Here is a 12,274-nt window from a genome sequence, read left to right as displayed (position 1 = left end):
TCGAAAATCGAACCAAACCGATTAAGTAAACCGATATTTTTTTTTTTTATTTGGATTGGTTTTGGTTTTAAATTTTAAAAATCGATAATATTTGGTTTGGTTTTGGTTCTATTTTAAAAGACCGAAAAATAAACCGAACCAAACCGATTAATTATATACAAAATTTAATAATTATTTATATACAATATAATATCCTTTTGTAAATAATTTTTATTTTTATTTTGAATTTTGGTTTATCCTGTTATATCTTAAAAGATTGTCTAAGCCCAAAACAATAGGATTCGACCAATTTTCTTTTCATTAATAGACTCTAATTCTCTAACCCTCTGCACATACTTTTGCCTAACAGAAGAGTTAAAAAAAAAAACCACCACAAGAGTAAAGAAAGCACATTCAAATTGCAAGACAACAATGGCTAAAGCTTGCTTTTTTTGTTCATTCTTTTCATATAAACAGGTAAATAAACTTTCAGTTCTGAAAGAAATATATAAAAAAACATAAATTTAGCAAATTATTTTCAGATTGTTGTCTAGCGTTGTTTTACTATTATCGACTTATCATTAGCTTACTAAGAACCGAAAAACCGGACCAAACCGAACTAAACCAACAATAATCAAACCGATGGTTTGTATTTAATTTGGTTTGGTTTTGATTTTAAAATTTTAAAAACCAATTAAATTAGTTTGGTTTTGGTTTTAATCAAAAACCTACCAAACCGAAACGTGAACACCCCTAGTTAGTAGGATCACAAAATAATTACTCTTCGCTCATTATGGAGAATTGTAGTTTGGTTTGGAGTGTACACTTAATTTATAGTATTTGCACTCTCCGATTATTATGAGGAAACCCGCTAATTATTTTTGGGCCTATATCCAGATATCCCTAGATTTCCTCTTGTTTACACTTTCTTCTCTTCCTCCTTTTTCTCCCCTATGTACTAAAAAATACAGCTTGTTTAGATTGTTGTTACGTGTTATTTGTAATGTAACTATTGTATTGTATTGTATTGTTTGATGAGTATAATATTTGGATAGATTATATGGTTTATCATTATTTCATGACATTACGCATTAACAATATAAAGAATAAAGTTACAACATTACTAAGAAAAATTACAGGATACGAAGTAGAATCACTATATTAAAAAGTAGGGTAAATGACAAAATATGATTATTTAATAATAAGGAAGGACAAGATGAGAGAAAAAAAATTAAGGAAATAATACCACTACACCAAATCCGTCGTTCCATAAAGTGGTACTATTTGTCGTTACGTAATAATAGATTTAACGATACGTTACAGTAAAATTTAAACAACAGTCAAAATACATATTGTATTTAAAGTAAGATACAATACAATAGGTAATAATCATCCAAACAAGCTGTTAAGAAACAACGGGTTCTTTCTAAGGAGGGAAATTTCCATTAATATGCGGTAAATATTTGTTCTTATTAAAAAATATATTTTTTATATGTATCTTCAAAATAAAATCTTTAATTTCTTTAGAAAGGAAATCTATAGAGTTTTTCTTGAAAATTTTATACGATGTACTACAGCTAATAATGTTTCATTCATGACTAAACATATCGAAAACTGTTTTAGGAAATATATTAAAACATTGAACTCTTCAAATCATAGTGTCATATGAGTAGAATAGAGGCATATATGAACAGTCTAATGGTGTCTATGGTAATAAGGTATCAAGTATCAACTATGGTTTGTTTCTTCATTTATCATATGCACTGTGATGTGTGGTTTTCATGTCTTCCACAGAACAAAAAAGTAATATTATTAACTAATATCATGAGGAGACCCGTCAATTAAAAATTTACTCTCATATATCAGGGTCCAAATTAAGTGATAAATTAATATGAAAACGTGCATTAATTAACTATATGATTTAGTAATAATCATATTTGTAAAATATATATATTATATATTTATTGAGTTAATATAATCACCCGACATAGACAAATATTTAGAGGAAATAACGCAAAGTGTCTATTTGGACCGATTTAATTACCCGATTTTGCCCATCATAGACTTTATTGCAAACATTGCCTTCTCCACTCAACAATAAATTTGAAAATCCCATAACTTTTCTCTCTTCATGCATTGTGAAACCTAACCCCTTTGCTTTTTGGATTACAAATTTCTCCACTATTCTACATCATTTTCTTATTATATGTAGTCTTATTTTGGAACTGATATGAGGTAGTTGGGATCTAATTTTGAAGACCCAATTGTTGAGCTTGAAGCTCCTTCTATATAAAATTCAAGTTGAAAATTTGTTGTTTGATTCAAAGTGGGTATTTTCAAATTATTGTCTATAGTACTATATAGAAGTTTACACTGATATTTGGTTATATTTGAAGCAGATTTGATATGACTGGAATCATATTTTTGAAGACTCACCATTGTCGAACTTAAAGTTCTTTCATTTGAAGGAAAACACAGTTATCCAACATTATACCGTTATAATATACATTATACTATAAAAGTATATTGCTATTATACAACTTACTTCAATATACTTCAACAGTATATAATTTTGCAATAGTATATTATAAGAGCATACAACTCTACAATAATATACTCCAATAATATACATGTATAGGGTAAAATATGATATGCCACGTGGCCGTCCAAAAAGGGAAACGTGGAACCTAAGACGGGGGATGTCCAAGATCGAAGGCAGCTGGTCCATCTGTCAGCGGGAAGAATAACGCTCGTAAGGATGTAATATATACTCCTTGTCCAGTAATATTTAATAACGAATATTCTATGGCATTAAATACGATTGTCCGTTACAAAGAATTTGGCATTTATGCTCAATGTTACATCTTCATCAATAGTCCTCATAATTGACATTAAAGAGGAACACGATCCTAGGACCTCATTCCCTAGATGTAGCTATAAATAGTGAGCTCAGCTATCATTGTAGGCGGTATTTTCTGAAAAAGTTATACTATATTATATCCAAAGCTCAAACTACAATTTTGTCTTCTTGCTTTTTGATTTTATTATTGTTGTGCCAAGAACCACAGTATTTCTGCTATTTCGTATCCATCTCAAGGCTAAGTATTGCATATTTCTTCAATTATCTTATTATTTCAGGATCAAATTAATTCACTTGTCTAGAAATCATGTATAAATTGTACTGTACCATTTTACGGGTAAATTTTATTGCGCCCACCGTGGGGCCTAGACAACCGTGCAATTAAATTGATCCTTGCCTTCTTTACTAACGTGTTTTGATTATTTTGTTTTAGAAAAAATCATAAAAAATGACAGATAACGGTGTTAACAACACGCACAACTCTGAGATTCGAGGGGATCAACCCTATTCGAATACTCAATCAGTGACACCCACTACAAGGGGGACGACGCCACACCTGTGCATGGCAGGCAATATTCTCGACATGTTTGGGAGACAACTCCCGATAACGCTGAGGAGGAACACATCGTCGACGCGGTAAAGGTCTTGCAAGAGCAACAAGCGATCATTCTAGACCACCTCACGTGACAGGATAAAGTTATGATAGAGTTGAAGTAGGTGTTGTCGAGGGCTTCAAATAATGCGAATAGACGAGAGTCGGTTTCTCTCGACGCTCCCACGGGTCAAACAACGTAGAGGGTCAACAACAACACCCCGAGTGGCGAAGTTCGCTCCGATAGGACTGGGGGGAGCAGATCTGGTCCCAATAACGAAAAGGACCTCTTCAAAAATGAACTCTTACGGTTTATGAGGGAAGTGCAGCACTAGAACTAATTCCAAAGCGATTTAAAAAGCCCTATGTGCCAAAGTATGATGAGACTTCAGAACCTCGGGAGCATATTACCACCTACACAATAGCGGTGAGGGAAAATGATTTAGCTCCTCACAAAATTGAATCTGTTTTGATAAAGAAATTCGAAGAGACTCTCACGAGGGGAGCCTTGATGTAGTATTCACTGTTACCCGAGCATTCCATAGACTCCTTTAAGAGATGCTCGCAGATTCTTTCATCAAGGCTCATGCCGGGGCTAGAAAAGTACAGGCTCGAAAGGCCGACAAATTTAGGATTGCGCAAAGAGAATCTGAGTTGCTAAGAGAGCTCGTTACCCAATTCCAGAAGGAAAGAATTTTGCTCTTGTTTGTCTCGGATGAATAGGCAGCCGAAGTATTCACCAAGGGACTGAATTCGAGAAGTTCGGATGCTTTCCGGAAACTGAAAGAAAGCCTGCTTGAGTTTCAAACAACGACTTGGGCAGATGTCCATAACCGGTACGAATCAAAGATAAGGATCGGAGATGATCAGGTTGGCTTTCCATCGTCAACCAAAGGACGGGAAAAGAACAGAGAAAAATCAAAAAACGATTTCGATACGGACAAAATTGCATAACATAATCCGCAGCGTGTTATTAGCATTGTGACTCAAATCGTCCTCTTGAATTAAGCTATCAAAAAGAAAAGTATTTCAAAAATAAATAGTACTTAACACGTTTAGATAGAAGTAGAAAAAGTGTGTGAAGAAAAGTAGTAATCTTTTTTCCGTTAATATTTTACTGTAAATGCAGCCAATGCGGAAAGCCATTCAAGCCTGAGAAACTTCACAGCCACATGAAATCCTGCAAAGGAATGAAAGCTTTGGCAAGAGGTAGAATTCTTATTATCTCCAAAGATCCAAAGATCCATTACAAGTGGACTCTGTTTCTCGATATCACTTGACTCATTAGATTCTGCATTTCAACTATAAGTTAGGATACTTCAAAAGCTCTACATGTAAATTTGAATAAAAGAATCATTGTGTTAATTAAGCTCGAGTTAAACGATGCATATTGATGTTTAAATGGTGATGTAGTTTTACTCAGAGAAAAAGTGAAGCTAACTTTTTGCAGTACTAAAGTTCCAAGTTTTCACTGTAAAAAGTTGCACATGCCACTTAGAGCATCCGCTCTGAATTAACACTCCTCAAGCTGAGCGTGCAGTGAAACCATATGAGCTTGGAGATCACTACATTGGGCTTCGACCCCCTAGCTGACTTTGAGCTCTTCCTCCTTACCTCTTAACGTCGCTTCGAGGACACTTCATTTCTCAATGACCCTCACCAGCTCGTCATCCTTCTCCTTCAACTCATCATGAAGGGTCTGCAAGTTGCCGCCCTCGCCAAAATGCCTGCGAATCTCCTCGTACTTACCGTGGTACTCAAAATACTTCCGCTCCAACTTCTCAAAAATTTCTTACGCTTCTCCTCCCTTCGAGTGCTTTCAATCTCCAAAATCATGGTCTGAAAACATCAAAAAAAAAGAAGCAAAAATGAGGATGCCCCACCAACAAAGGAAAAACACAACAAAAAATACTATTTGTAAAGATGAAGCCCTAAAATACTCACCCTGAGGGCAAGGTCAGCTATGCACCTCGATAGAGTGACATTGTCCATCTCTCTGAGGGTTTCACCTTCCACGTCAGATCAAAGAGGACCGAGGGCGGGGACTAGGTTCTACGTATTCTTCAACAGGTCACGATCCATGGATATTGCAATAGTCCTCGTAGACCCCTCCAACCTCACCTCGAGTTAGGTAAACCCTTCCTTCATTATCCTCGGTCCAGTGGCATCGACGTCTGATCTCGTCTTATAACCATCTTCAGTAACACTTTCTCCTCTCCCATCGGATGGCAAAGAAGTATTATCGACTGGTTTCAGAGTCGATAGCCCTCTTGCCTTAAAGAATCAGAAACCCCGACAGCCGGGTCTTCAGCCTCCGTTGTCACAGAGGGGAGAGACATACCTTCGTCAACTTCCGCTGATCTTGGAACCTCAGACGCCAGTCCGACATCGTCTTCAAGAACTATGGTCACCGTCTCACGAAGAGTGAAGTCATTCATTACAGAGTCCACGACACGGGCAACCCCATCGCCAATATCTATTGATCTCCTCTTGCGGGGCATCAGGTCTCCATCGCCTGGCAACAATTCCTCCTATTTGTCCACGAGATGTTACAAAGAGGAAGTTGAAATTTCCACTATCGAAGTACTCATAGTTGAAGGGATTGATGCTGGAGCAATGGGTGGGATCGAGGAGCGGGCAGAATTAGCCACGGTCGTAGAAGAGGCAGAAGCTGAAGAGGCAGCAACCTTCCTTTTACAAAATGCAGGCAGGGGAGCTAAACTCCAAATAATAAACACATGCTTAATGTTTTAGTTGCTCATAACTGATAAAACCCCAAATATAACAGAGGGTGGGTCGAGCAGAACAGGTAGGCTCCTAGGCTGACAAGCTTTTAATGAAGGGGTGCATATGTCACCTTAGGCAAATCCCATATCAGAATACGCGTTTTTTGGTATTTGCAAAATGTTGGAAAAGGTCTTGCAAAAGCAACAAGTGATCATTCTAGACCACCTCACGTGACAGGATAAAGTTATGACGGAGTTGAAGCAGGTGTTGTCGGGGGCTTCAAATAATGCGAATAGATGAGAGCCGGTTCTTTTTGATGCTCCTGTGGGTCAAACAACACATACGGTCAACAATAACACCCCGAGGGGCGAAGTTGGCTCCGATAGGGCTGGGGGAGCAGATCCGATCCCAATAAAAAAATGATCCCTTCAAAAATGAACTCTTACGATTTATGAGGGAAGTGAATGCCCGCATAGACCAAATCCCGAGCATACCACTGGTGTTGAAAGGTTTGGACTCAAAAAAGTATACTCAGTTGCCATACAGGACAAGTGAAGCACCAAAACTAATTCCAAAGCAATTTAAAAAGCCCGACGTGCCAAAGTATGATGGGACTTCAGACCCTCAGGAGAATATTACCACCTACACAACCGCAGTGAATGTAAATTATTTAGCTCCTCACAAAATTGAATTTGTTTTGCTAAATAAATTCGGAGAGACTCTCACGATGGGAGCCTTGATGTGGTATTCACTGTTACCCGAGCATTACATAGACTCCTTTAAGATACTCGCAGATTCTTTCATCAAGGCTCATGTCGGGGCTAGAAAAGTACCAGTCCGAAAGGCCAACAAATTCAGGATTGGGCAAGGAGAATCCAAGTTGCTAAGAGAGTTCGTGACCCGATTCTAGAAGGAAAAATTTTTGATCCTGCTTGTCCCGGATGAATGGGCAGCCGAAGCATTCAACAAGGGACTGAATTTGTGAAGTTCGGATGCTTCCTGAATATTGAAAGAAAGCCTGCTTGAGTTTGAAACAACGACTTGGGAAGATGTCCACAACCGGTACGAATCAAAGATAAGGATCGAAGATGATCAGGTTGGTTTTCCATCATCAACCTAAGGACGGGAAAAGAACAGAGAAAAATCAAAAGATAATTTCGACACGGACAAACAACCTTTGAGTGGCCGGTTTTTGCCCTACGAACGGACTGAAGGCCGTGGCAGAGGCTTTCAGATAGCGAACATGTCAGCCATGAGAAATATCAAAGAAGCACGGTTCTCGAAATCAATGAGATTTGATCCCAACCAGAGAGATTGCAACTTGTGGTACGAATACCACGAGACGAATGGCCACCGGACTGGGGTTTACCGATATCTCCATGAAGAAATGGCAACACTATTAAAGAATGGTCATCTCAGAGAATTCTTAAGTGATCGAGCTAAGAACAATTATGGTCATAACCGAGACAATGTGGAACCCTCGAAAGCAAGAGAAGCCCCCCCCCCTCCGCACCAAATGATCCACATGATCTTTGGAGGAAACAAAATCAATTGTCACCTTCTCGGTGACAAAAAAAGACAAAAGTTTCAATAACCCATAGCAAGAGGCTCCGGGAAGTCGCAGAAGATGATATCACTTTCATGGAGGAGGACACAGATGGATTGCTGCTACCACACAATGACGCACTGGTAATTTCTTTAAATGTGCTAGAATTTAAAATTAAACATGTTTTAGTGGATCCGGGGAGTTCAGCTAACATCATACAATGGCGATTATAGAGCAAGCTAAACTCACTAAAAGCATTATTCCGGCCACAAAACTCCTCGCCAGATTCAACCTCACGAGCATGACAACTCGAGGAAAAATTTTGCTTCCCACGAACGCCGAAGAGGTAATGAAAACAACCCTTTTTGAAGTGGTAGACGGTGATATGGGATATATCATTATTCTGGGAAGGCCATGGTTGCATGAGATGAAAGCTGTACCATTAACATATCATCAATTACTGAAGTTTCCAATGCTCGAGGGGGTTAAACAGGTAAGGGGTGACCAACCGACGGAAAGGGAGATGAACGCAATTTTGGTCTACAGTAGCAAAGGAGAGGGACACACGGCATAGCTACTACAGGAACAACATCTACTCCCAAACTAGATGAAGTTGGGCTAGGGGCAAAAACGTCAGAATATTATCAGGGGCCAAGATATTTCTAGTTTCCAGAATAGACGGATGTAACAAAATCCACAGTGGAAGATCTTGAGCAAATTGCGTTGTTCAAAGAATTCCTATAAAGGAAATTCCACTTGGGGATATGACTGCACCTTGAACTCGGGTCTGGCTTTATTGAATTTCTTAAATCTAATGTCGATTGTTTTGGATGGTGGCATGCGGATATGACAGGTATCCCGACGGAGGTAGACGTACATAAGTTAAGTATGGACCCCAACATACCTCCGGTAAGACAAAAGAAATGCCCTATTGCGGAATCAGAAATAAATTCATCAATAAGGAGGTAACTTGCTTACTTAACATCGGGTCAATCCGAGAGGTAAAGAATCTCGACTGGCTAGCTAATGTAGTTGTAGTTCCCAAGAAGAATAATTTTTTTTGCATGTGTGTAGATTATGAATATTTTAGTAAGGCGTGCCCGAAAGATTTGTTTCCACTGCCAAACATCGATCAAATGATTGATGCCATGGTGGGGCATGAGTTAATGAGTTTTCTCAATGCTTATTTCGGGTACAACCAAATTAAGATAAACCCGGAGTATCAGGAAAAGACTTCGTTTATAACGAATTTTGGTACATATTGCTACAATATGATGCCCTTCGGGTTAAAGAACGCTAGAGCCACTTATCAGCTGCTCGTGAACAAGATGTTTGCAAAACAAATAGGAGAAACTATCGAAGTTTATATAGACAATATGCTCGTTAAGTCATTGAATGTTGGTGATCACCTTAGGCATCTGCAAGAAACCTTTGATATCTTAAGGAAGCATAACATAAAGCTTAACCCCGAAAAATACGCGTTCAGGGTCAGCTCCGGCAAGTTATTGGGATTTTTGGTATCGCAAAGGAGAATTGAGGTAAATCCTGACAAGATCAAAGCCATCAAAGATATCCCAGACCAACTGCCGAACGTGAAGGAAGTTCAAAGGCTCATGGGGAGATTGGCAGCCTTGAGCAGGTTTATTTCCTAGTCATCAGAAAAATGTCATCGTTTCTTCGCACTGCTCAAAAAGAAAAATAATTTCGAATGGACCTCAGAGTGCCAGCAGGCCTTGAGGGATTTGAAAAGTTACTTGTCAAGCCCTTCATTACTTTCAAAACCAGAAGAAGGCAAAACATTGTTAGTATACCCCGCAGTCTCGGAAGTTGCGGTAATTGAGGTTTTAGTCCGTGAGGATGAAGGTACGCAATCTCCCATTTATTAGGTAATTAAAATTTTAATGGGAGCAAAAACTCGCTACCCGCATTTGGAGAAATTGGCCTTAGCTCTCGTAGTCACCGCTCGAAAATTGAGGCCCTACTTCCAATGTCACCCGATAGTCGTGGTGACCACTTTTCCTTTGTGAAACATCCATCAAAAACCCAAGCTCTCGGATAGATTGGTCAAATGGGTCGTCGAAATGAGTGAATTCAACATAGAATATAAACTAAAGACTGCAATTAAGTCACAAGTCTTGGCAGAATTTCTGGCCATTTTTAGTCCGAGATTGTTGCCTTTGGCAACCAAAAAGGCAGTAATGGTGTCGGAATCAACACCACGGGTTTGGACCTTATTTAAGGACAGAGCTTCCAATGTAAAAGGGTCCCGACTTGGTATAGTATTAATCACACCTTTGGGGAAAACCTTCAAGCAAGCCATCAGAACAGTTCCTTTACCTAACAATGAATTAGAGTATGAAGCTTTGATTGCAGGACTTGAGCTGGCCCAGTGCTTGATTCTGAGGTCATCGAAATCAAATGTGACACACATCTGGTGGTAAATCAGATCTACGGGATCTTCAAAACCAAATAGGAGAGCATACATCAATATGTGGTGAAGGTCCATGCTCTATTGGTGCAATTCTGGGAGTGGTCAATTACTCATATCCTGAGGGAAGGTAACGTAGAAGCAGACGCATTGGCTAACCTCAGATCATCAATAGAAATAAAGGGATCAGAATACGGGATGGTAGTACAACTAATAAACTCGGTCCTAAATACAAATAGTTATTACGAGATAAATACAACTAATTTGGTCTGGGATTATAGCAATGAAATCATCGATTATCTCGAGCACGGGAAGTTACCCAAAGATCCCAAAGCATCACGGGCATTGCGCGCCAAAGGAACGCGATATAGCTTCGAGAGAGGCCAATTGTATAGAAAATCTTTTCAAGGCCTGTTGGCTCGATGCTTAGGGGCATCCAAAGCTGATTACATTATGCTAGAAGTCCACGAAAGGAAATGTGACAACCACTCGGGCGCAAATTCCTTAGTACTGAAGTTGGTAAGGGCAGGATATTATTGTCCCTGCATGGACGAAGATGCCAAAGACTTCGTATGAAAATGTGATAAGTGTCAATGCTACGCACCGACTGGCAGAACCCTTACATTCGATTCTATCCCCGTAGTCGTTCTTAAAGTAGGGGACGGACATTATCGGACCACTGTCATCGGCTCCTAGAAAGGTAAGATTTCTTTTAATATTGACTGACTATTTTTCTAAGTGGGTAGAAGCAGGTCCTTATCAGAAGATCAGCGAGCATGAAGTGGTGGATTTCTTGTGAGAAAATATAATTTGCAGGTTTGGAATACCAAAAGAGATAGCATATGATAATGGGCCACAATTTATCAGTGCAAAAGTCACAAAGTTCCTCGAAGACTTGAAAATAAAGAGGATCACATCTTTGCCCTATCATCCAAGCGCAAACGCTCAAGCGGAGTCAACAAACAAAGTGATTATACAAAACCTCAAAAAAAGGTTGGAAGCGATTAAAGGTAATTGGCCCGAGGAATTACCTGGAGTTTTATGGGCATACCGAACAACAGCCAAATTGAGAAGATGAGAAACTCCATTTTCCCTTATTTACGGTGTTGAAGCTTTAATCCCGGTGGAAGTAGGGAAACCCACCTTGAGATATTTCCAACCAAATGAAGAATCAAACAACAAAGAGCAATGTTAGTCAACTTGGAGTTACTCGATGAGCGCAGGGACTTGGCACATATAAGAATGGCAGCCCAAAAATAGAGAATGGAGTGGTATTATAATCAAAGAGCCATTCTCCGTTGTTTCAAAGTAGGAGGCTTGGTCCTAAGGAAGTAACTCAAAACACCCGGGAGCATAACACAGGTAAACTAGGTCCAATATGGGAAGGTACCAACTGGGTTTCAACTGTCACCAGGAAGTGATCATATGAATTGGAGAATCAAAATGGAGAAAAGTTGCCTAGCAATTGGAACGTGGCGCACCTCAAAAGATATTACTGCTGATGAACATCACCCGAACTGAAAGTATGTGTTGCACTCTTTTTCCCTTCGTTCAGTTTTTGTCCCAATTGTGTTTTTCTGGCAAGGTTTATAACAAGGCAGCAACAAAAAGCATACTACGAAGAAAGCTTTAGCAGCAGCAATAAGACCTTTAATAACAAGGCACACAAGAAAAGATCCACTCCGGGACGGTTAGATAGTCTTTGGATCTATAACTAAATTTCTACTGGGAAATTAAGTTTGCTATAGGACAAAGGTTATCCGACCGTTCACAAGTGCAAGCCATTAAAGGATTGTTATATAGTCTTTTGCTCGATAGCATAAATTCTTAAGGGGAACCGATGTTTGTAACTGAGCATAAAATCTAACAATTCATTAATGGGACCCTCGAAGGTGCAAGACTTCCAGTATTCCAATTCGCATTCTTTGTATTCGAATACTAGGGGGAGGGGAACGATATGAGGATACAAAAATAATGACTGCCACGTCGACAGAAAAATGAAAAACTATAAACATAACTGTATCATTGAGATCGGGGATTGCGTGGGCAGCCCCGTAGAAACAAGTTGTACAAGTTAGCCATAAGTAATGGAAATTTATTTTCAGCATTGAAAATGCTTATATACTTTTTGAAAATAGAAGA

Source organism: Nicotiana sylvestris, chromosome 2, assembly GCF_000393655.2.
Source record: "Nicotiana sylvestris chromosome 2, ASM39365v2, whole genome shotgun sequence".
NCBI lineage: Eukaryota > Viridiplantae > Streptophyta > Magnoliopsida > Solanales > Solanaceae > Nicotiana > Nicotiana sylvestris.
This window is presented reverse-complemented; position numbering follows the sequence as displayed.